The sequence below is a fragment of the Halichoerus grypus genome, chromosome 6, assembly GCF_964656455.1.
Source record: "Halichoerus grypus chromosome 6, mHalGry1.hap1.1, whole genome shotgun sequence".
NCBI lineage: Eukaryota > Metazoa > Chordata > Mammalia > Carnivora > Phocidae > Halichoerus > Halichoerus grypus.
The window spans coordinates 8,502,163-8,525,602 of NC_135717.1; positions in this window are offsets into that span (position 1 = coordinate 8,502,163).

Sequence of the window (23,440 nt, forward strand, 5' to 3'; positions counted from 1 at the left end):
GCGCCCTGGAGAGGGAGGAGGACACGGCCGGTGCTCTGGAGAGCTGCCTATGCCCCAGCATCTCCATCCATGTGCCTGGAGCCTCTTTGTGCTCTTGCCCCCGTGCCCTGGTGGTTGGGGTCTGTCCCGACAGTTGCAGAGGGGGTCTGGGGTGAGGCTCAAGCTGGGCTCAAGCTGGTGAGAACTCTGGCTGCTTTCTGCCTCTCAGTCATCTGGAGTCCCAGAACATTCCTCCCCTCCAGCAAGACGCCGAGCCACAGACATCATCCCAAGCCTGGGGCTCCATCCCTGCTCCCTCAGTGGATTGCCCCTTGGAAGTGTTCAGAGTGGCCTCAGAGGCGGGCGTAAGCCTTGAACACAAAGTGCATGGTCCTGACACAGCGAGCCACCGCGGAGTGTCCCGAGCGGGCATCTGGGCATGGAAGTAGGGCAAAGTAGGGCACTGAAGCCTGTCGCCTTTGCTGAACTGGGGGCAATGAGAAAGTGGGAGAGGGTCTGCACCCACCCCGAGGATGGTCGTCAGGCACTGTTCCTGAGGTGTTCCCAGGGTAGAGTGAATCTGGGGGAGAACGGCAGAGAATGGGGACCACCGTGGGCTCTCTAAGGCACACAAGGGCCCAGCAACAGGAGGTCAAGGGGAAAGGAGGCTCTCTTCACAGCCTGGCCCCCAAGGCGAGACCCTCGGGCCTACTACTCAAAGCGGTGCTTCCAGAAAGCCCAGACTCCATGGGACCCCGGGGAAACCACGGCCATGGCCCATGGCAGCGGCACCTCTGGGGGCGGGGGGAGCGCTTCAGGTGCCCGCTGGGTGCAGGTCGGGCCTGCAGGGTAGCGGGGGACAGCCAGGGAGGCCCATTGCAGCGTGATGGGCAGCCACAGAGGGCTGGCCCATGCACTGCAGCCACGTGGCCGACGTGCCTGGGCTGCCTGTTGGGGGCACTGACGGGGCTGGGGACCGCAGGTGCGAGGGGCAGGGAGTGGTACATGAGAGCAGCCAGGTTGAGGAGGCCTTGAATGCCAGCCAGACCCGAAGGGCACTGGGGAGCCAGAACCAGTTTGAGACGGGAGCGGAGATGGTCTGTTTTGTGTTTTGGACAGATCACCCTGGGGCCGGTGGGTCGGGAGGAGGATGGAGTGGAAGGGGTAAAAGAGAGGGCAGGGGGCCAGGGAGGCTGCTGCAGGTGTGGGGAGGGGCGATGAGCGGGCCGGGGCAGAGAGGAGGAGGAGGAGGAAGAAAGATCATCCACAGACTGATGGGAGGGGGCGGGGGATCTCTGGCTTGAGGCTCGGAGGCCAGTTGGACCCACCTGGAGAGCTCCACCCGAGAAGTGGAGAACTCAGAATCCAATCCCCACACCTAGGAGAGAAGGAAGAAATCCTGTCCGTCTCCAGCAGGGGGCCCCAGGGACTATCTGGCTCTCTCCAGCCCGGGACCACACCGTCCAACCCTTGCTGTCAGATCTCCCAGCTCTCCCTTTAGGTAAGAGATGGGGTTAGAGCCGTGGAGAGGCGAGCCGCTGCCATTGATAGGCTCTCTTGGGAGGGGCCCTCAGCCCAGAGGCAGGCACGCTGTGAGGCTAAGTCTGGGCCCGTGCACAGGATCGAGATGACCTGGTCTCAGAGCGCTCCGGGCTAAACCAGGGGTGCAGGGTCTCTCTGGGAGGGCACCCAGGTCTGACTGTGGGAGGTGGGTTTTCCCTTACTCAGCCGCCCACCAGCCAGACCACGACGTGGGAAAATGCTTTCCATCCTGCCTGCAGACGTGAAACTGAACTCGCTCCAAGGGGGAGCAGGGGGGAATGGAGGCATGTGTGCTGGGGGGGGGGGGGCAGAGGGTCCACACCTGTTCCCTCAGCACACAAAGCCAGTATTTTATGGCCCTGGTGGTGAAAATACTTTCAGAAACAGAATTGGAGTACCAGCAATGATTCAAATAAACAGCCTCCTCGGGTAGGTGCTCCTAACAGCCAAGTTGGGGCCCTTTTGGAATAGAAGACATAAAATTCCTGGGACCCGGCGGGGTTCTCATATGCTCAGTATTAAGAGATATCAAAACAGCGCTCTAATGCAAATTTTGAGTAATGAGTCTCATTCTCCCCAAATCCTTTAAAAAAGTAAAAAAGAGGGGCGCCTGGGTGGCTCAGTCGGTTAAGCAGTCTGACCGGCTCAGGTCATGATCTCAGGGTCCTGGGATCCATGCCGGCTTCACCTTTGGGCTCCGTGCTCAACAGGGAGTCTGCTTCTCCCTCTGCCCCTCCCCCTGCTCGTGCTCTCTCTCCCTCTCAAATACCTAAAATCTTTTTTTTTTAAGTGAAAAAGGGGGCGCCTGGGTGGCTCAGTTGGTTAAATGTCCAACACCTGATCTCTGTTCAGATCCTGATCTCTGCTCAGATCCTGATCTCTGCTCAGATCATGATCTCAGGGTCGTGAGTTCAAGCCCCGTGTTAGGCTTCACGCTGGGCGTAGAGCCTACCTAAAATAAATAAATAAATAAAAAAGTTTCATCTGACCCAAATTGCCATCCTGCAGGTAGGAAAGGGCAAGGGTCCTTAATCTCTTTTGTGCCTCAGACCTCGTGGCAGTCTGATGAAGCTCAGAATAATGTTTTAAAACTCATGAAGCAAATGCGTAGACTTGCAAAGAAAACAAATTATATTGGAATTCTGCCAAAGTATTAACTGTAAGAAAAAATTCAAATAAAATTTTGAACTTGTGATATGGTAATATACGTGCTTCTTTATTAACACTTCAAATAGCAAACTCTAGCAGCGGCTCTAATAATCACCATAATTCCAAAGAATGACTCGTGTAATTCACACTTCAAAGTTTCTGCAACAACCGAGTTCCGATATGAAAATATCCCTGACTTCTAGCGTGGCAAAGCGGCAGGTGCTGCTAATACTGGTGTGGTTTCTCCTTAAATTAAAGAATTGTAACTCTTAGAGGTTAAAGACATAATTTTACCCCCATTCAAGGTCACGGACTTATGGAATGATTTATGCATGAGCCATCGCAGGCCCTCAGATGAACAACCCTGCTTTAAAGAGTGAAGACAGGGGCGCCTGGCTGGCTCAGCCAGTGGAGCATGTGACTCCTGATCTCAGGGTCGTGAGTTCAAGCCCCACGATGAGTGTAGAGCTTACACTAAAAAAAAAAAAAGAGCGAAGACAAATTACATGTATTTGAAATAGAATGTTCCAGAAGTGGCAGGGGAACAATGACACCATAAGAACTCCAATACCTCCTATCCAAAAGGCCCTCCGCTGGTCCCCCTGTTTGACTGTCTGCTTGCGGCATAAATCAACCTCCCTTGAGCATGATCAAGAATTCTGATCTTGCAAAACAAACCAGACAAGGACCCAGGCCTCAGAGGTGAAAGGAGTCTTGTGTGGTCTTGGAAAATGTTCTCTCACTGACCTTATTCTCCCTGTTTTAGACTGGTTGGAGAGAGCTAATTAAAGTAAAACTATGAAAGGTTTTCTGCCCATGCAGATTTATGCACTATAACTTTCAACTTGGAGCTTTGTAAATTGGAAGATTTTTTTTTTTTTTTAAGCTGGCTCCATGCCCAGCGTGGAGCCCAATGCGGGGCTTGAACTCATGACCCTGAGATCAAGAGCTGAGCTGAGATCAAGAGTTGGATGCTCAACTGGCTGAGCCACCCAGGCGCCCCTGGAAGATTATTTTATGACTTAATTGAGATTAAAATGTGGTGCTCAGGAGCTTTAAAAGATACCAGCAAATCCATAAAGACAGAAAGTAGATTAAGGGTTACCGACGACTGTGGGAGAGGGGAAGTTATTGCTTAATGCGTACAAAATTTCCATATGGAGTGACATAAAAGTTTTGGACATAGACATGGTAATAGTTGCACAACATTGTGACTATAATTAATGCCACTGAATTGTACACTTAAAAATGACTAAAATGAAAAAAAATATGGCTAAAATGGTAAATTGGATGTGATTTATATATTTTTTAATTCTTTTTTAAAAAGATTTTATTTATTTGTCAGAGAGAGAGAAAGAGCACAAGCAGGGGAGGGGCAGAGGGAGAGGAAGAAGCAGACTCCCCGCTGAGCAGGGAGCCCGATGATGCAAGGCTTGATCCCAGGACCCTGGGATCAAGACCTGAGCTGAAAGCAGACGCTTAACCGACTGAGCCATCCAGGCGCCCATATATATATATATTTTTTAAGATTTATTTATTTTGGGGGCACCTGGGTGGTTCAGATGGTTGAGCGTCTACCTTCAGCTCAGGTCATGATCCCAGGGTCCTGGGATCGAGCCCTGCATCAGGCTCCCTGCTCAGCGGGGAGCCTGCTTCTCCCTCTCCCTCTGCCTGCCGCTCCCCCTGCTTGTACTCTCTCTCTCTAATAAAAAATAAAAAATCTTAAAAAAAAAAAGATTTATTTATTTTTTATTTTTTTAGAGAGAGAGAGAGCATTGCGGGGAGGGGCAGAGAGAGAGAGGGAGAAAGAACCCCAAGCATGGAGCCCAACGTGGGGCCCAATCCCACAACCCCGAGATCGTGACCCGAGCCAAAACCAACAGATGGACGCACAACCAACTGAGCTACCCAGGCACCCCAGTGGGATTTATATTTTAACACACACCCCCCACCCACATAAATTACCATTTACACACAACAGATTGGCAAAGACTAAAGTTATTCAGTACGCTCCATGACCAGAATTGGATCAATGAGAATTTTTGGTTGAGTGGGAGAGGTATAAATTGGTATGGCCACTTGGAAAAGCTTTTTGGCTGGGCGCCTGGGTGGCTCAATCAGTTAAGCATCTGCCTTCAGCTCAGGTCATGATCCCAGGGTCCTGAGATTGAGCCCCGCACTGGGCTCCCTGCTCAGTGGCGAGTCTGCTTCTCCCTCTTCCTCTGCCCCTCTCCCTACTTGTACTCTCTCTTTTTTCTCTCTCTCTGTCTCAAATAAGTAAATAAAATCTTAAAAAAAAAAAAAAGAAAGAAAAGCTTTTTGGCATTATGCAGTAATGTTGAAGAGATGCATACCCTTAACTCAGAAGTTCCACTCTTAAGCTTGTGTCCTAAAGAAATTCTTTTAACGTGCCCAACAACTTCTACAAGAATGTTCACAGAAGTACTATTTATACACCAAAAACCTGGAAATTACTGAACTATCTACTGATAGGAGAAAGGATAAGTACATAATGGAACATTCATATGATGGAATACTGTTACAGCTATGAAAATGAATGAGCCACTGCAACATCCGTTACCATGGATAAATCTCTCAAAATATTGATCAAAGGAACAAGTTGCAAAAAGCTCTGCACATAATATTCCATTTACATGAAGTTCAAAAACATTCAAAACTAAATGTTTTAGAGGCGTATACATATACAATAAAACTAAAAAAGAGAAAAACTTGACAAACACAAAAGTCAGGGGCGCCTGGGTGGCTCAGTTGGTTGGGCGACTGCCTTCGGCTCAGGTCATGATCCTGGAGTCCCGGGATCGAATCCCACATCGGGCTCCCTGCTCAGCGGGGAGTCTGCTTCTCCCTCTGACCCTCCCCCCCTCGTGCTCTCTGTCTCTCATTCTCTCTCTCGCAAATAAATAAAATCTTAAAAATTAAAAAAAACAAAAACAAAAACACAAAAGTCAGTATTGTGGTTTTCCCTAGTGGGAATGGGTAGGGATGCAATGATTGGAAGGTACAGACTGGAGGACTGGGGAAAATGGTACTGGTAATAATCTGTTTCTTAAGCTCAGTTGTAAGTACATGGATGGTCATTTTATTTTTTTCTTAATCCTTTTGCATTATATATATTCTGTCTGGATATGGAATATTTTATAATTTTTTAAATGAAGTATGTATAATCATTAAACTGAGTTTTTAATTTTTTTAAAGATTTTATTTATTTGAGAGAGGATGAGAACAAGTGGTGGGGAGGGGCAGAGGGAGAGAGAGAGAGAAGCAGACTCCCTGCTGAGCAGGAAGCCCATGTGGGGCTCAATTCCAGGACCCGGAGATCATGACCTGAGCCGAAGGCAGGCGCTTAACTGACTTAGCCACCGCGGTGCCCCATGAACTAACTGATCTTTTTGAAGATTTAATTAATTTATTTATTTGAGAGAGAGAGAGCACGAGCAGGGGGAGGGGCAGAGGGAGAAGCAGAAGCAGCCTCCCTGAAGAGCGCAGAGCCAGACATGGGGCTTGATCCCAGGACCCAGAGATCACAACCTCAGCCAAAGTCAGATACTTAACTGACTGAGCCACCCAGGCACCCCTAAACTAACTGTTTTTTTTTTTAAGTGAAAAGACAACCCACAGAATGGGAGAAAATATTTGCAAATCATCTATCTGATAATGGACTAGTATCCAGGATATATAAAGAACTCTTACAACTCAAGGGGCGCCTGGGTGGTTCAGTTGTTGGGCGTCTGCCTTTGGCTCAGGTCATGATCCCAGGATCCTGGGATCGAGCCCCGCATCGGGCTCCCTGCTCAGCGGGAAACCTGCTTCTCCCTCTCCCACTCCCCCTGCTTGTGTTCCCTCTCTTGCTGTGTCTCTCTCTGTCAAAATAAATAAATAAAATCTTAAAAAAAAAAAGAAGAAGAACGCTTACAACTCAACAACAAAAAGGCAAACAACTCAAATTAAAAAATGGGTACAGGGGCACCTGGGTGGCTCAGTCGTTAAGCGTCTGCCTTCGGCTCAGGTCATGATCCCAAGGTCCTGGGATCGAACCCCGCATCGGGCTCCCCGCTCCGCGGGAAGCCTGCTTCTCCCTCTCCCACTCCCCCTGCTTGTGTTCCCTCTCTCGCTGTCTCTCTCTCTCTGTCAAAGAAATAAAAATTAAAAAAAAATAAAAAATGGGTACAGAAATAGACATTTCTTCCAAGAACATTTATAAGTGGCCAATAACTCATGAAAAGATGCTCAACATCATTAGTCTTAGGGAAATGCAAATCAAAACCACAATGAGATACCATTTTACACCCACTAGGGTGGCTATAATCAAAAAACTGGAAAACAGTGTGTGTTGGCAAGGATGTATAGAAACTGGAACTTTTCATATATTGCTTGGAAAGCAAAATGGCGTGGCCATTTTGGAAAACAGTTTAGCAGTTCAGAAAGTTAAACAGAGTTAGTTACCAAGTAGCACAGCTGTTCTGTTCCTAGACAGATACCCAAGAGAATTCAAAGCATATGTTCACGCAAAAACACATACATGAATGTTCAAAGCAGCATTATTCATAATCGCCAAAGAGTGATGACACCCAACATATCTATCAGTGGATGAATGGATAAATAAAATGTGTTCTCGCCATACAACGGAATACTCTTCAGCCATAAAAAGGAAGAAGTACAGATATAGGTTGTAACATGAATGAACCCAGGGAATTGTATTTAAAGAAATACAGGTTTTGAAATCCAGTGAATTAAAATTAAACTTTATTTTTGTTGCTAAGTGAAAGAAGTTGGACACAAAACGCCGCACATTATAATGATTCCATGTCCAGAGTAAGCAAATCCACAGAGACAGAAAGTAGATTAGTGGCTGCCTGCAGTTAGGAGAGAAAGGGGAATAGGAAGGGGTCACTAGTGAGTACAGGATTTCTTTTGGGGGTGATGAAAATGTTCTAGAGTCAGATAATGGTGATGGTTGCACAGCTCGGTGAATATACTGATAACCACTGATTTGGTTACAGTTTAAAAGGGTGAATTTTATGTAGATGTAAATATATGAATTATATGTCAATAAGGCTACTACTGAGATAAATAATTTACAAATAAAGTTGTTAAAGAGAATTTCTCACAGATCTCAAAAATAATTCGATGCTTGGAAAACGGGACTTTTTTGTATAAAATTTCAAACATTTTTAAACCTCCATATATATATTATATTTAAACTTCTATTTTTCATTTTTGTGTTTTAAAAAATAAGTGGGGTGCCTGGGTGGCTCAGTCACTTGAGCATCTAACTCTTGATTTCGGCTTGGGTCATGATCTCTGGGCCGTAGGGGTCAGGCTCCGCGCTCAATGGGGAGTCTGCTTGGGATTCTTTCTCTCCCTCTACCCCTCGCCCCCATGCTCTCCCTTTCTCTCTCTCTCGAATGAATGAATAAATAAATCTTCAAAAATAAGTGTGTGATGGTGCCCTGTCAAGGCAAAATATTTAAATATCTGGAGTAAATATGTAAAAAGTTAAAAGCTTTCATCATTTCTAAGATAATCCATAGATCCCAATATTCAAAATTAGTAAGGCTTTGTAAGACCCCAATAAAGTATAACCATACCTTGGGTTGGTTTATCAATTGCTAATCTTTATGTGTCAGGAATGATTTATTTGTGGAAAGAGACAGCCTTACTGAGGTGGGGTTACACTGAGATAAAGGAGAAGTACAAGATCCCCCAAAACAATGATCAGCAGCAAGTTCTCCCTACAGCTGAGGTCAGATGGGGAGTGGGAAGGTTTCTTTTCAAGTTACTTCAAAATCCTGCCTGGAGGTCATGCATTTAGATTTAGATTTTTGCAACAAAGTTAAGATAGCCTATGATGTCTGTTCTCATGACTGTTGCCATATAATAAATCACCTCAAAACTTACCGGCTTAAAGCAACAACAATCATTTCATTATCTCTCATGGTTGCTGTGGGTCAGAAATTCAGGAAGGGCTTGGCTGGGAGGTTCTGGCTCAGGTATCATACACAGCTGCAAACAAATTGTGGTTGGTGCAGGGCAGTTAGGACTGGCCGGCCATCTCCCACTCTTCAGGTAGCCTCGGGCTTCCTTCCAACATGGCGGCCTTAGGGGCTGTTAGATTGCTTCCACAGTGGCTGAGGGCCTCAAGAGGAAGTATTCTAGCAAGAAAGAAACTGAACTGCATTTTATGACCTAAGCTTGAAAATCATGCTTCTGCACAGTTGGTTACGAGCCTACCCAGAATTCAAAGGGAAGGGACTCAGAAGCATCTCTTAGTAATAAAAGTGGTAAACTTCTCAAAGAGCGTATGAGATGGAAGATATTTTTTTAAGATTTTTTTTTAAGATTTATTTATTTATTTTACAGAGAGTAGGTGAGTGGGGGGAGGGGCAGAGGGACAGAATCTCAAGCAGACGCGGGGCTCAGTCTCAGGACCTGGAGATCATGACCTAAGCTGAAACCAAGATTCAGACACTCAACTGACAGAGCCAGCCGGGCGCCCCAAGTTGGAAGATATTCTCATAGCATCGTTGGAAGATAGTGTCCATGGCTGTAACTCTCATTTTTCTCTGCTATGTCTTAATAAACTCTAAAGTATACTACCAACCAAATTGATATTAGAGAGTTTATAAATAAAATATAAGGATGGATTGACAACTAAAATGTATAATAATGCAAGTGTGCTGGTAGAATCTTTTTATAAATCTTCTTGAGGAACTCAGTTGACAGTATAAACATTTCATGGACTTATGTAAGTTGTTTCAAGTAAACTTTCTCGATACGGTTTTTTTATTTTTTGATAAGATATGTATAACAAAATTTACCATTTTAACCCTTTTTGAGGATATAGTTCAGTGAACTTGTCCATCCCCCCAAACTCAAACTCTACACCCAGTAAACAGCAATCCCCTATTCTCCCCTTGCCCCAGCCTTGACATAGTTTTTTAAATGTCGTATTTGACATGTTTCTCTGGTACTTACTATTAATTTTACTCAACATTAGAGCAATTGAATTTTCTGACTGCTGTTTAAGCTTTTGTAAATTTGTATCTGCATTTAACTAACGCCATGAAAACATTACCTATAAACAATGAAAGTACCTGTGATAAAAAAAATTTTTAAAAACAGCAAAATGGAAATTAAAAAAAAAAAAAGGATGGGGGCGCCTGGATGGCTCAGTCAGTTAAGTGTCCAACTCTTGGTTTTGGCTCAGGTCATGATCTCAGGGTTGTGAGATCAAGCCCCGCATCAGGTTCCATGCTGGGCGTGGAGCCTGCTTAAGATTCTCTCCCTCTGTATGTGCTATGGTGAGCACTGTGAATTGTGTAAGATTGATGAATCACAAATCTGTACCCATGAAACAAATAATATATTATATGTTAATTGAAGAAAAAAAAAGATTCTCTCCCTCTCCCCTCCCCTGCTCATGTGCTGTCTCTCTCTAAAAAAAGGCAAAAACAGAAAGAAAGGATGATTTAAACATACCTCAAAAAATTTACACTTTGTTCTTAATCATTATTCTTGCTTTTATTACTTTATTACTAAAGCAAGTACATTATACTTTATTATTTGGGCATCTAATTAGGTGCCCTATACTTTCCAATGTCCCAGTGACATTGGAAAACTAGACTCCTTTTTCTTTTCAAATAACAAACCTATAGACTTAAATGCTGTAAACCTTGTTCCAGAGTATTTAGACTAAAAATAAAATCCATACACACACACACATGCACTGGGTGTATTCAACCCACATATTAGATTGCTTTAGTTCTTCTAAAGTTTATAATGAAATGGTGATTAATGGAAGGACAAAGCTAAGGTTCTAGTCTTCTGCCTCAGTCAGGCTGGGGTAGCATGGACCAAATACACTCTCCATCCTCAAACAATACCACTCAAAACATGGATGTTGGGCAGTGAACAGTAATATCTGGAAGATGGGAGGCCAATGAGCTGAGCCCTGCAATGGTCCCAGCTTACTGGAAAAAGTTTCCAGGCTGTGGTGCAGGGACGGGGAAGCCAGGAAGAGCCCAGCAGTCTCTCCAAGCTGAGTGCTCAGAGGCAGAAATCTGGGAAGTGAGACTAGTTCAAGTCTGCAGGGCAAGTAGCAGAGTGAGCTACCTGGTGAGAGAATTGTGGAGACCTCTGGAAGACCCTTCCTGTGTATTCAGTTGAGAATACTGAATGCACATTCAGCACGTGATGTGAAGAAACTACCAGAGGCCAAGAAGAGAACCACCTGCAAGGATCAGAGGGAACAGTGCCCCATGCCCAGATAGGCCAACAACAGGGCGTGATTCCAACAGCCAGAGTGGGAAACCTCCAGATCCAGAGAACACTGGAGCACAAGGAAGGGTCTTGCTCAAGGAAAGAATTAACCTTGGAAAAAACAGGCTCTGCTTCCACTTCAAGTTTAAAAGCAAGAACCGAGGGGAGGCTGGCTGGCTCAGTGGGTGGAGCATGCGATTCTTTGACTTGGGGTCATGGATTTGAGCCCCACTTTGGGTGTACAGATTGCTTAAAAATAAAATCTTTTAAAGAAATAAATTAGGGGTGCCTGGGTGGCTCAGTCGGTTAAGCGGCTGCCTTCAGCTCAGGTCATGATCCTGGAGTCCCGGGATCGAGTCCCGCATCGGGCTCCCTGCTCAGCGGGGAGTCTGCTTCTCCCTCTGACCCTCCCCTCTCTCATGCTCTCTGTCTCATTCTCTCTCTCAAATAAATAAATAAAATCTTTAAAAAAATAAATAAATAAATAAAAAATAAAGAAATAAATTAATTCAAAGCAAGACCTGAGAGGAATAAACAGTCTCCAAGTAACTGAACTGTGTCCCAGAACCAAACTCAAGGATATTTAGAAGAACATAAAAAATACCCAGCATCCAACAAGGCTCAGGTCATGATCTCAGGGTTGTGAGATTGAGCCCCAAGGTCTGGCATCCAGGTAAAAATTACCAGGCATGTGAAGAAAAAAGAAAATATAACCCATAACGAGGAAGAAAATCAACCAAAAGTGACCCAGAAATGACACCAGTGGTAGATTAGGAGACAAGGACATTAAAACAGTTCTTATAATGAGATTCTACGTGTTCTAAAAGCTATACAAAATAGTGAATTCGTGGGCGCCTGGGTGGCTCAGATGGTTAAGCGGCTGCCTTCGGCTTGGGTCATGATCTCAGGGTCCTGGGATCGTGTCCCATGTCGGGCTCCCTGCTCATCAGGGAGCCTGCTTCTCCCTCTGCCTCTGCCCTTCCCCCGTTTATGCTCTCTCTCGCTCGCTCTCTCTCTCAGATAAATAAATAAAATCTCAAAAAAAAATTTAAAAATTGGGGAAATCAGTAATAAAGAGAAAATCCTAAAAGCAGCCCAAGGACAAAAGACTAATCAGGCATATGGGCAAAAAATGAGGTGGAGACAACCTGATCCCTCATGTTGCACTGTTGTCTTTGTTCTTGGTGTCATCCTGAACAAGGACACTGGTTTTTGACACCTTCACGGATCTTGCTTTCGCTCTCTATGTAAATGATCAACTCTCCAAACCTAAAAAGGTCTTGTTGTTTCTTTACTGGCCCAATCTGTCAGCCCTGCTTGATACCCCTCGGTGAGTTTGAGGTTGAGTCATAACTTGGCCTGAACTGGTATGGTGTTTTGTGACTTACAGTGACCAGAGGACCTTTGAGGAGCAAGCAGAAGGGACCAATAGCACCAGCCCAAGTTTCTGGCCATGACAAGGCAACGATTACCCACTGGCTAAGGTGTTTTTTTTTCTAATCATTCCCCATCTCTGCTCTCAGATCTACTAGATGTCCCCTTTGAAATATGAAAATGATGTTAAATGTTTCAGCAAGTGTGTTTTGCTCACATGAAGCACGGGAGTTTTGTTTTCTGTTTTGCACAATAATTTTGATTCAGCATTGTGTTTGGGCTGAGACTAAGTTCTCTGGAACTCCACCAACCACCCCTACTGCCCATCTCAGAGAACCTTGTCTCTAGCGTTTGAAGTCTTGGGCGAGAGTCCTTCCTTTGTGGAGTATGGTCCAGGCACTAGTTACCGGAAGAAACTGAGTGCTGTCCGTGGGAATCATGGTCTGTGCGACTGGAGCGGCCATCTTGAGCTGCATAGCCGAGTCATGAGGCTGGGTGGACACAGTGCAATCGTTGAAAGGTGGAAATGGTGCATTTGGGATCGGATTCAATCAGGTCCAGAGGACACAAGGAAAAGAAGCAAATAGGAGGCTCACCTCTCTTCTGGTGCATTAGCACTGCTTTGTGTTCACCTTTGTTGGACGGTAGGGGCAGTATCCAGAACCTGCTCATCTTCGCAAATTGAAACTCTGTCCCCATTAAACACTAGCTCCCCCTTGCCTTCCCCCAGCCCCTGAAAGGTGATTCTACTCTGTCTCTCTAAATTTGACTACTCTTGGGACCTCATACAAGGAGAATCATGCAGCACTTGTCTTTTGTGTCTACCTTATTTCACTTAGCATAGTTTCTTTAAGGTTTACCCATGTGTCTGAATTTCTTTCCTTCTTGCGGCACCTGGGTGGCTCGGTCAGGTAAGCATCCGGCTCTTGGTTTCGGCTCGGGTCATGATCCCGGGGTCATGGGATTGAGTCCCCCATCGAGCTCTGTGCTCAGCACACGGGCCTGCTTGGGATGCTCTCCCCCACCTTCTGCCCCTCCCCTGCCTGCTCTCACACGCAGGCATTCTCTCTCTCTCATATAAATAAGTAAACCAAATCTAAAAAAAAAAAATTTCCCTCTTTCTTAAGCCTGAATAATATTCCACTGGGTACGGATATACCACATTTGCTTATGTATTCATCTGCCGGTGGACATTTCCATCATTTCCACCTTTGGGTTATTGTGAGTAATAGCTGCTATGAACATTGATGTTCAAATATCTGTCCAAGTCCCTGCTTTTTTTTTTTTTTTAAAGATTTTATTTATTTATTTGAGAGAGAGAGAATGAGAGACAGAGAGCACGAGCGGGAAGAGGGTCAGAGGGAGAAGCAGACCCCCTGCTGAGCAGGGAGCCCGATGCGGGACTCGATCCCGGGACTCCAGGATCATGACCTGAGCTGAAGGCAGTCGCTTAACCAACTGAGCCACCCAGGCGCCCCTCCAAGTCCCTGCTTTCAATTTTTTAAGGTGTATACCCAGAAGTCGAATTGCTGGATCATTTGGTAATTCTATGTTTAATTTTTTTTTGAGGATCTGCCATGCTATTTTCCATATCTTTTTAATTGTTTCCATCTATTTACCCATTCTATATTTCTTCTTTCCTTCTTGCAGACACAAGCTAGCATTTGGGATTATTTTCCTTCACTGGGCGTAGATCACTAGATTAGCAGGACTTTCTCCTTTGGGCACTTTCAAGATATCATCCCATTTCCTCTGGTTTATGTAATTACTCTTTTTTTTTTTTTTTAAGATTTTATTTATTTATTTGAGACAGAGAGAATGAGAGAGAGAGAGCACATGAGAGGGGGAGGGTCAGAGGGAGAAGCAGGCTCCTCGCTGAGCAGGGAGCCCGATGCGGGACTCGATCCAGGGACTCCAGGATCATGACCTGAGCTGAAGGCAGTCGCTTAACCAACTGAGCCACCCAGGTGCCCCTATGTAATTACTCTTAAGAAGTAAGCTATTATTCTTATTGTTCCCCTGAATTTAAAATGTCTTTCTTCCTGTGGCTGTTTAAGAATTTTCCCTTTATATCTTTAGTGTAGTGAAGTTTGACTCTGGTCTGCTTGGGATGGTTTTCTCTGTATTTATCCTGCTAGGGTTTACTGAGCTTCTTGAATACATGGATTCATATCTTTCATCAATTTTAGAAAGTTCTCAGCCAATAACTCTTCAATTAGGACTCTGGTGTCTTTTGTCAATCTTCTCCTGCTGGCTCTGATTTTCAGCATTGGCGATGAGAGTCTCCTTTAGCATTGCCATGTAGATACTCTCCCTGTGCTGGGTTCCATTGGCTGTCCTGAGCTTGTTATTTTGGTCTTTCAAGTTTTCTAGGGCAGTGAAGAAAAGCCAGCCAACTCCACAATCCATATGATTGCCATTGACCCCACATCCTTCAGGATCTAAGGGTGCAACATATGTGGGTACTTACCAATACACCACAGGTGAGGTTCTTAGCAACTGTCATGCTACATCCAGAGGAGCAGAGGGTCGCGGGCAGTTGGGGGTATATGGTAAACCCGAAGGTAGGCCAAAGAGATGTGGGTTGTAGCTTCAGCAGGCTTATCTCTACAGGATAACCAGATGGGCAATGAAGGAAGCTCTATAGAGAAAAAGGCCAGCTAATAAATGCATAAGGAATGATACAATTAGAAATTCAACGTCTTGTAGCACCCAGTGAAATAATGGATCCAGGAACAACCACTACAGGCTGTGAAAACCATTAGGTCGGTTTTTGGAACTTTATTATAGATGGATTAGCCTGCCAACTTCTAACCCCCAATCAATCCTATCATGACTAAAAGCAAAACAACCAGTCTCAACAGGGATCCTGAGGTGAGATGGTGGAAAGAACACAGAACTTATCATGAATCAAACAAAGAAGCAAAAAACAAAACAAAACAAAACAGAAAAAACCTGAATTCAATCAAGTCTCTAGATCTAACTACAAGTTTATAAAATAAATTATATTATTAATAAGGGGATAGATGAACATGTCAAAGGGCGCTTTAAAAAAATGCATTTAGCCTAATCTAGAACTGAGAAATTCTGTAGGAAAAAATATTCTGTTTCTTCAACAAGTAATTGTCGTGGGAAAGAAAGAAGGGAGGGGAACTGACATAGATAAGATGTAGAAATTAAATGTAATCATCCAACTGTTAAAAAAAACATTTTTGAGACAATTGGGAATATTAAAACATTGGGTATTAAATGATATAAAGGAATTACTGTTAATTTTGTTAGGTGTGATAGTGGTATTATGGATTTTTTAAAGGTTCTTATTTGTTAGGGATACATCCAGAAGTATTTACAGATAAAACAACATGGTATGAAATTTGCTTTACAATATACTCTGGGGTGCACCGGGGGCAGAAATCAAAGTATTGACAGGTGCTGAAGCTAGGTGATAAGTATGTGGGAATCACTTTGTATTCTCTCTTCTCAGGACTATTTTTTTTAAAAGATTTTATTTATTTATTTGACAGAGAGAGACACAGCGAGAGAGAGCACAAGCAGGGGGAGTGGGAGAGGGAGAAGCAGGCTTCCCGCTGAGCAAGGAGCCCGATGTGGGGCTCGATCCCAGGAATCATGACCTGAGCCGAAAGCAGACGCTTAATGACTGAGCCACCCAGGCGCCCCTCAGGACTATTTTTTATATCCACAATTAAACTTTTAAAAAAAGATTTTGTTTATTTTGAGGGCACAAGTGGGGGCAGGGTAGAGGGAGAGAGAGAATCTCAAGCAGACTCCGCACTGAGTGCAGAGCCCAACGTGGGGCTTGATCTCACAACCCTGAGATCAGGACCTGAGCTGAAATCAAGAGACACTCAACCGACTGAGCCACCCAGCCGCCCCCACAATTCAACTTTTTAAAAAGACACAAGTTTGATAATGAAGAGAAGGAGAACACCTGCAGAGGGACATCGAGTCTGGGGAGAGGGAGCATGTTTATTTGCTGATGAACAGACTAAGAATAACAGAAGAACTCCCTGGTGCAGCCAGTTCTGTAGGGTCATGGGAAATAGGATGCCAAGCCCAGGTGGCAGACTTGAACTTGGCAAGGGTGGCAGTTATATTCCAGCCTCCATTACCTGAATTCCAGCTAGTGTCCTAGCCACACATTCGATCTTAATTGACCCTTACAACCATCCCATGAGGTAGTGTCATTATGCCCATTTTAGAGGTCAGGAATTGAGGCTCAGAAAGATTAGTGACTCCCTGAGGGTCAGATAACCTGCTCATGGCAGATCCTGCGTTGAAACCAAAGTTGCTGTACTTCCAAAGCTTGTCACTGTGAGACGGGATGAAGGTGGAGGGGGGACAGCAGAGGCAGGCTTTGTGACTGGTGGCCTCCCTTCCTTGCAAAGCTGGATGGGAGCTGTTAAGGACAGGGTGCCCGGCCCTGCTGATCACCCTGGGGCTGCGAGGGAGCTAAAGAGCAGTGAGTCACGCCCCTGGTCCAAGATGATCTGGGCCAGCCAGTGAGACAGAGGAGTCCCCAGAAGGAAATTCAGCAGGGAGGATTATCAGGTGCCTCATGGGTCCCCCTCCCCCTCTGAAGCAGCTTCAAGAGACATGGGTGCAAATACAGAGTGTGAGTTGACCTGAGCTCCATATGAGTCAGCAAAGGGTGGAAGTCTTCCAAATAAAACTCATGCAAATGCAGCTGCAACCAAGAGCCCCAGGAAGGGGAGGCCTCCCAGGACATGGGAGGCTACCTGCATGTCACCATGCTCTGAACTTCACCATTGCACTTGAACTTCTATTTTCTGTGTAGTTCTGACCTGCCCCTGAGTAGAGGCCCGTTTCTGAGCCAATTGCACCATCACTGGAGTGGCTTAGGACAGAGGCTGAATCACCTGCATTAGACAAGCCATCTTGTCTACCTGGTGTTGCTGCCCACCTTGGTTGCCTTCTGACTTTCATACCGTGTCCCGAGTTCATGGTTGGCTAACCCGAGCCTGCGTTTTCTTCTTTCAACCCTTCTGAAGCAGTTCACAGAAAACAGGCAACAGCACAATTCTTACTTTCCATTGCTCCTAGGTCTCTCAATGGCCATCGGGGCAGATAAGCTAATGCAGCACCTTCTACCTGAATCTCAGCTCCATCTGTCACAGGAGAAAGCATGAGTGATCACGCTGCAATTGCCTGCCAGGGGTGATCACCATCCCACTGACCCCTAGCACGGGGATCCCTACTGCAGCCTGCCCAGTGCACAATCCAATCCCATAATCCCATCCCGAGGTGTTGCTTTCTTGAGTCACTTCTAGTACCAACTGTCTGAGCCTGGGTTCCATTCAGAAGTGTGAGTCATTTATTTTGGGAAGCGATCCCAGGGTGACAGAACATAGGAGACAAGGAAAATGGAAACAGAGAAGAGAAAAAGCCAATCCAAGAGAGCTGCTCCCTGCTGTGGGCGTTCCAGAGCTCAAGCCAACTTGGACCCTCTGAGAAGCCATATAGAGCACAGTTCAGAACTTTCCACCCAGGGAGTGGAAGAGAGAAGCATTAATCACCAATTCCTGTCCCCATTGGTCAAGCATTCCACATGTAACGTTAACTCCCCTTGCAAGTCCGGCTCTGGATCTGTGAGAGCACCCAGTGGGCTCAAGGGCTTGAAGCAAGAGCTGTGCTGTGCCCTGGGGGGGTAAGGGGGGTGGGGGGCAAGGCCCCGAATAAAAGGTTGGGAAGATCTGAAACGAGGAACAAGAGCAGTGAAGAAAGGCAATTCTTTCAGTTAGTGATTCTGGGGAAACTGGATATTGGTATGTGGAAAAAAATGAAATTAGTTCTTGACTTTACATCAACCCCCGAAAACAGTTTTAGGTAAATGGCGGATCCAAATGGCAAAGACAAGCCAATAGAGCGCTAATAGATAACATAGGGGAGTTTCTTCGTAACCTTGCGGTAAGAACAGATTTTTAAAAATAGGCACAAAAAGCCCTAAACAGAGGAAATGGTGATAAATTTGACTATATTCGAATGAAGAGGTCCTTTTTACAACTGATGCTAGTAAGCAAGAAAACAGGTGAGCACGGGGGGGAGGACGATGCATTCTGATTGATTCCAAGTGTGCAGAGTTCCAGAAACAGGACCAACCACATGAGTTTTAGAGATGTATGGTTAGGTGGTGAAAATATAAAAATATAAAGAAAAGGCAGAAAGCAATTACCATTCAAGCCAGGAGAGTGATTACCTCGGGGTGGTGGGGGAGTCGTGATTTGGAGGATCAGGAGTGGCTTGCAGTCCATGTTCTAGATCTTGATGGGAATGGAGTCACACGGGTGTTTGCTTTGTGATTGTCCATTGAGCTGTGTTTTGTCTTTGTACATTTTTTTTCTGTGTGTATGTTTCATTTCATGATATAGAAGTTTAAAAAGAGTGTCTATCTCAGAAGGTTTTTGTGAGAATTAAATGAGATAGTGCATAGGACCCCATCCCAAAGAGCCTGGCATATGGGCAAGTGTCTACCAAGGTGAGCAACTCTAATTATCATCGGATTGGGGAGATTTTGAATGTGACCTGCCCTTGCGTGTGGAACTCAACAGAAGATTTGTGGGTGGTCCACATATTCATGGGCGGCCACCCAGGGAAGGAGTGTGGGACACAGGAGGGGCAGACCATGTCAGGAATTGAGAGATCATGGGCCAGCCTCAACAGGGCAATGTATCTCCTATCAGGTGATGTCCCCTAACCTGGGGGGGCCAAGTTCAGGAATAGGAAGATATTTTAGTAAGTCAGACTGGGAGGTCTGGAGAACGGGGTTGTACTAGCGGCAGCTCTAAGCACCTCCTACCATTGCTCAGCATGACCTGGGTCAGAAGGAGCCCCTACCTGTGGGTGCTGACCTGCCTGTGGGTGTGTGGGGCCCAGAGACAGAAGCATAGGGGCTTCATCCACATTGGCCTCTGGGCTTCGGAAAGCCTATTTCTGCCACCCAACCCCTTAGTGCCCTACTGGACGAGGCAGAGCAGGGCAGATTTATAGGGTATGTGCTGCCTCAGGTGGGCAAAGTGGGCTCAAAGCTGGTAGTGCTCCCCAAAGCCTCCCAGACAATAGGAGGTTGGCACCTTGGCAACCTGGTAAGGTGACTTTTGTTTATTATGTATTGAAGTATCATTTTCATGCCATTAAATTCACCCTTTTTAAGCATAAACTTCAGTGAGTCTGACAAACGCGTGTATTCACATAGCCCCAACCCCAATTCAGACATACCACAAGTCCATCACCCCAAAAAGTCAGTTCCCTCCTCCTGCCCTTGGCCCCTGGTATCTATTGAGCTGTGTTCTGTCCCTATCATTTTGGCTTTTCCAGAATGTCAAGTAATGGAATCATTCAAAAGGTTGTAGCATTTTGAATCTGACTTCATTTGCTAAGCATAATGCTTTTGAAATTCATCCATGTGGTTGCAAATATCAATAGTCCCTTCCTTTTTATTCCTCAGCAGTACATCACCGTATGGATATATCACAACTTGATGATCATTTGGATTGTTTCCAGTTTAGGGCAATTATGAATCGAACTCCTATAGGTATTCATATATCTTTCGCTGGCATATGGGCAAGTGTCTACCAAGAACATTTTCATTTCTCTAGGGTAATGTCTAGGAGTAAGATTGCTGGGTTGAATGGTACATGTATGTTTATCTTTTTTTTAAAGATTTCTTTATTTATTTTAGAGAGAGAGAGTGAACATGCGTGAGCTGGGGGCGGGGCAGAGGGAGAGAGAGAGAATCCTCAAGTAGACTCTTCATTAGCTGAGCATGGAGCCCAACGTGGGGCTCGGTCTCCGACCCCAAGATCATGATCTGACCCGAAACCAAGAGTCGGACACTCAACCGACTGAGTCACCCAGGTGCCCGTGTATGTTTATCTTTATAGGAAATTGACAAACTCTTTTGCCAAGTGGATGTATTTCATCTCAGTTTTGATTTTCCTTGGTGAAATTGTTCTTTTGTCATCGACAGCAGGACCATCGTGGCAAGACCACTGACTCACTAATTCCGTGAGAAACTTAAATTATGGAATGGTTGTAAACACTTTTGCTGTTTTAGTTCTTTATGCACCAACCACAACTCAAAGGATTAAAGGAGGAGTGCCCACCCTTCTAGGGTGACTAGCTGTTCCAGTTTGCCCAAGATTCTCCTGCTTTTAACACTGAAAGTCCTGCATCCTGAGAAACTCCTCAGTCCTGGGCCCAAACTGGGATATGTGGTCACCCTACTGTTGAGTATCAGGGCACTGAACAACGGTCACTTTATTTTATTCACAAGCAAGTGTCAAGGTGGGTTTGTTTGCCCCCTACTTGTGCATAAAGAAACAGCCTTCAAGAGGTTAAGTTGCTTCCCCAGCCCACAGTCCAGAATTGGCGGAGCCAATCTTTGGCACCAGGTCTGCCAGACTCCAAAGCACCGTGGTCCTGGGCCTCCAGGGCACAGGCCAGCAGGTGCACCTGGGTGGAGCGCTGCTGCCCTCTGGTGGCAGAGGAGGTGGTGCTCTGGGTCTGAGTCCGCACTTGTGGCACCCATCAGTAGGAGCCGCGGAGCAGAACCTCAATACTGGCCTCAGCCCTAGAAGGGGGCCACATGGAGGGACCCCACCAAGGCCTGCTGGGGGCCATGGTCTTCCAATTCTTAAGACTCGTGATCAATCAGACCCTCACAGACCTGGGCCCAGAGTGCTGGGTTTGAGTCTGTGTGACCCTGAGCCAGTCCCTCACACCTCTGGGCCTCAGTTCCTTATCTGTAAATCAGGATGATAAACATGTCAACACACTTAGACTAGGCTTGGACACTGAGGTTGTTATTACCAGCTCCATCGCACCCACATGCCCCCCACCCTTGTGCGCTCAGTCACTTCATTCATTCATTTCACTTCCGTCCAGCAGCTGTGTGCCAAACACCAGCTCTGTGCCAGACCCGGAGGTGGGGGGTGATGGGGAGATGGCTGCTCTCCGGCTCTTTACTCTCTGCTGATCCACTATCTCACATGTTCATTCATTCATCTGTCCCCTGGTTATTGCGTTTACACATTCATTCATTCTTTCTTTCTTTTTTGGGGGCAGTTGTTGACTTCCTTCTTTCCTCCTTCCCTAATTCCTCTGTTTTGCAAGCATTCTGGAAGCACCACTCTACTCTAGGCCAGGATTAGATGCTGGGATTCCAGCTCAACCCTCCTCCCAGACTTGTGGGTAGGCAGATGGTGAGGACACGCTCTGCTAACTACCATATGCCAACCATCGGGACCCAGAGCAGGGAGAGCACCAAGAAGAGAGCAACTGACTGCCTGGAGAAGGGAATGGGGACAGGGGAAGAGGGTAATCAGAGAAGGCTTCATGGAGGAGGTAGCATTTAAGCAAAGCTAAGAAGGGTGTGTGGGAGTTCTCCAGGAAAGGAAAGAGACTCCAGGTAAAGTCTTTTTGTGTGTGTGGCACATTTGGGGGAAAGTGAGGCACCTGGGTGGTTGGAGTGTATGATGTAGGGTCATGTGTCCATGACCACACCCAAGCCAGGCCCTCCAGGGGTTCCAGTCACAGACCTGGGCCAGTCGAAGACTTCTCCTAATTCATTGCCCTTGGTCACTGGAAAATCACCTACCATCAGGGGGCCAGGAATGGCGTTAGGACACTAACACAACAGCCTGTCACAGGGGTCACCTGGCCGGCAGGGGACATTCAGTGGGAGAGCTGTCCTGGGCTGAGCAGGCATGCAGGCAACAGCAACAGTGGTACCTGAGGTCCCTGGCCCCCAACATCCCATCGTCATCCAGCAAAAGCTAAGTGGGTACTTTGCTGCGAGCCAGGCCCTGCCACAGATATCAGAATACAGCCATGAACACAATGTCCACTCTTTAGTGGGTGACAAATAATAAATGAGAAAACAAGCAAGTGTGAAGACCGCCAGAAATACACCTGTAGTTGAAAAATTGGTTCTGTTGCCTCTTTCGAGGAGGAAGCCTGCACTTACTTCAAGAAGGGGGTATGAAAGAGGACTTATTATAGGATTTGGGCTTGGGTGAAGTGACCTGGGGGAGGGTTCAAGCAAGTGGGTTTAATTCTGGATTAGAAGCGACACAATTCCATGACTGGCTCTCTTCATAAATATTTAAAGTGAGGGGCGCCTGGGTGGCTCAGTTGTTAAGCGACTGCGCTGGGCTCAGGTGATGATCCCAGGGTCCTGGGATCCAGCCCCGCATCAAGCTCTCTGCTCAGCAGGGAGCCTGCTTCTCCTTCTTCCCCTACCTCTCTCTCGCTGTGTCTCTTTCTGTGAAATAAATAAATAAAATCTTAAAAAAAAAAAAAAAAGTAAAGTGAACTGAGGCTAACGCTTTAAAGAAGACAGCAGTTACTCCTAAGAGCCAGAATGAGGAAAACGTTTGGTCTTTTTGTGGTCCCAACAATATTCCTGTTTTCATCTATGTTCAAACATGATTACAGAGCAGTCGTGTTTATGCCTCACTCCATCACGGTGACAGAATGGCCTTGTGCGCTGTTGGTGTTCTGGGAAATTGTTTATGTCCAGGAGGAGGACATCAAAGCCTAGCTGTGCGGCCAGGCTAGCTCCCAGATGGGAGGGGCCCTTTCCTCTTTCTCATAAGAAAGGCTCTCATTCATTCGACCCTTGTAGATTTTCTGGGTGTCAGGTGCAGAACAATTCGAGGACAAAAGAGACATGGCCCCAGTCCTCAAGGAGCTCAGTGACAAGTCTGCGCTATCTTAAATAGATCGTCAAAAATGGGAGGGAGAGTGGACCAGACCCAAGGAACCTCCAGGACAAAGACCCGGGGGCGGGAGGGGATGCTGAGAGCCATTAGTAGGGCTGCCGGCGGAGCCACGACGAGCACGCGAACTGGAGAGGCCGGCTGGGGTCGAACCCTCGGGCGTGCAAGGCCACGTCTCCCATAGGAACGTGGGCGCTCGGCTGCCCTGATTTGCTCAGACACAGGAAATGAATTCAAGCGGCTTTGATCACGATAAGCCACCCCGCCACGAGCTCATGAATATTCAGCAGGCTGCTTCCGGCTTGCGACTCCGCTCCAGCCCCGCCCTGCTAGCGGACTGCGCTTGCGCTGCTGGCGCG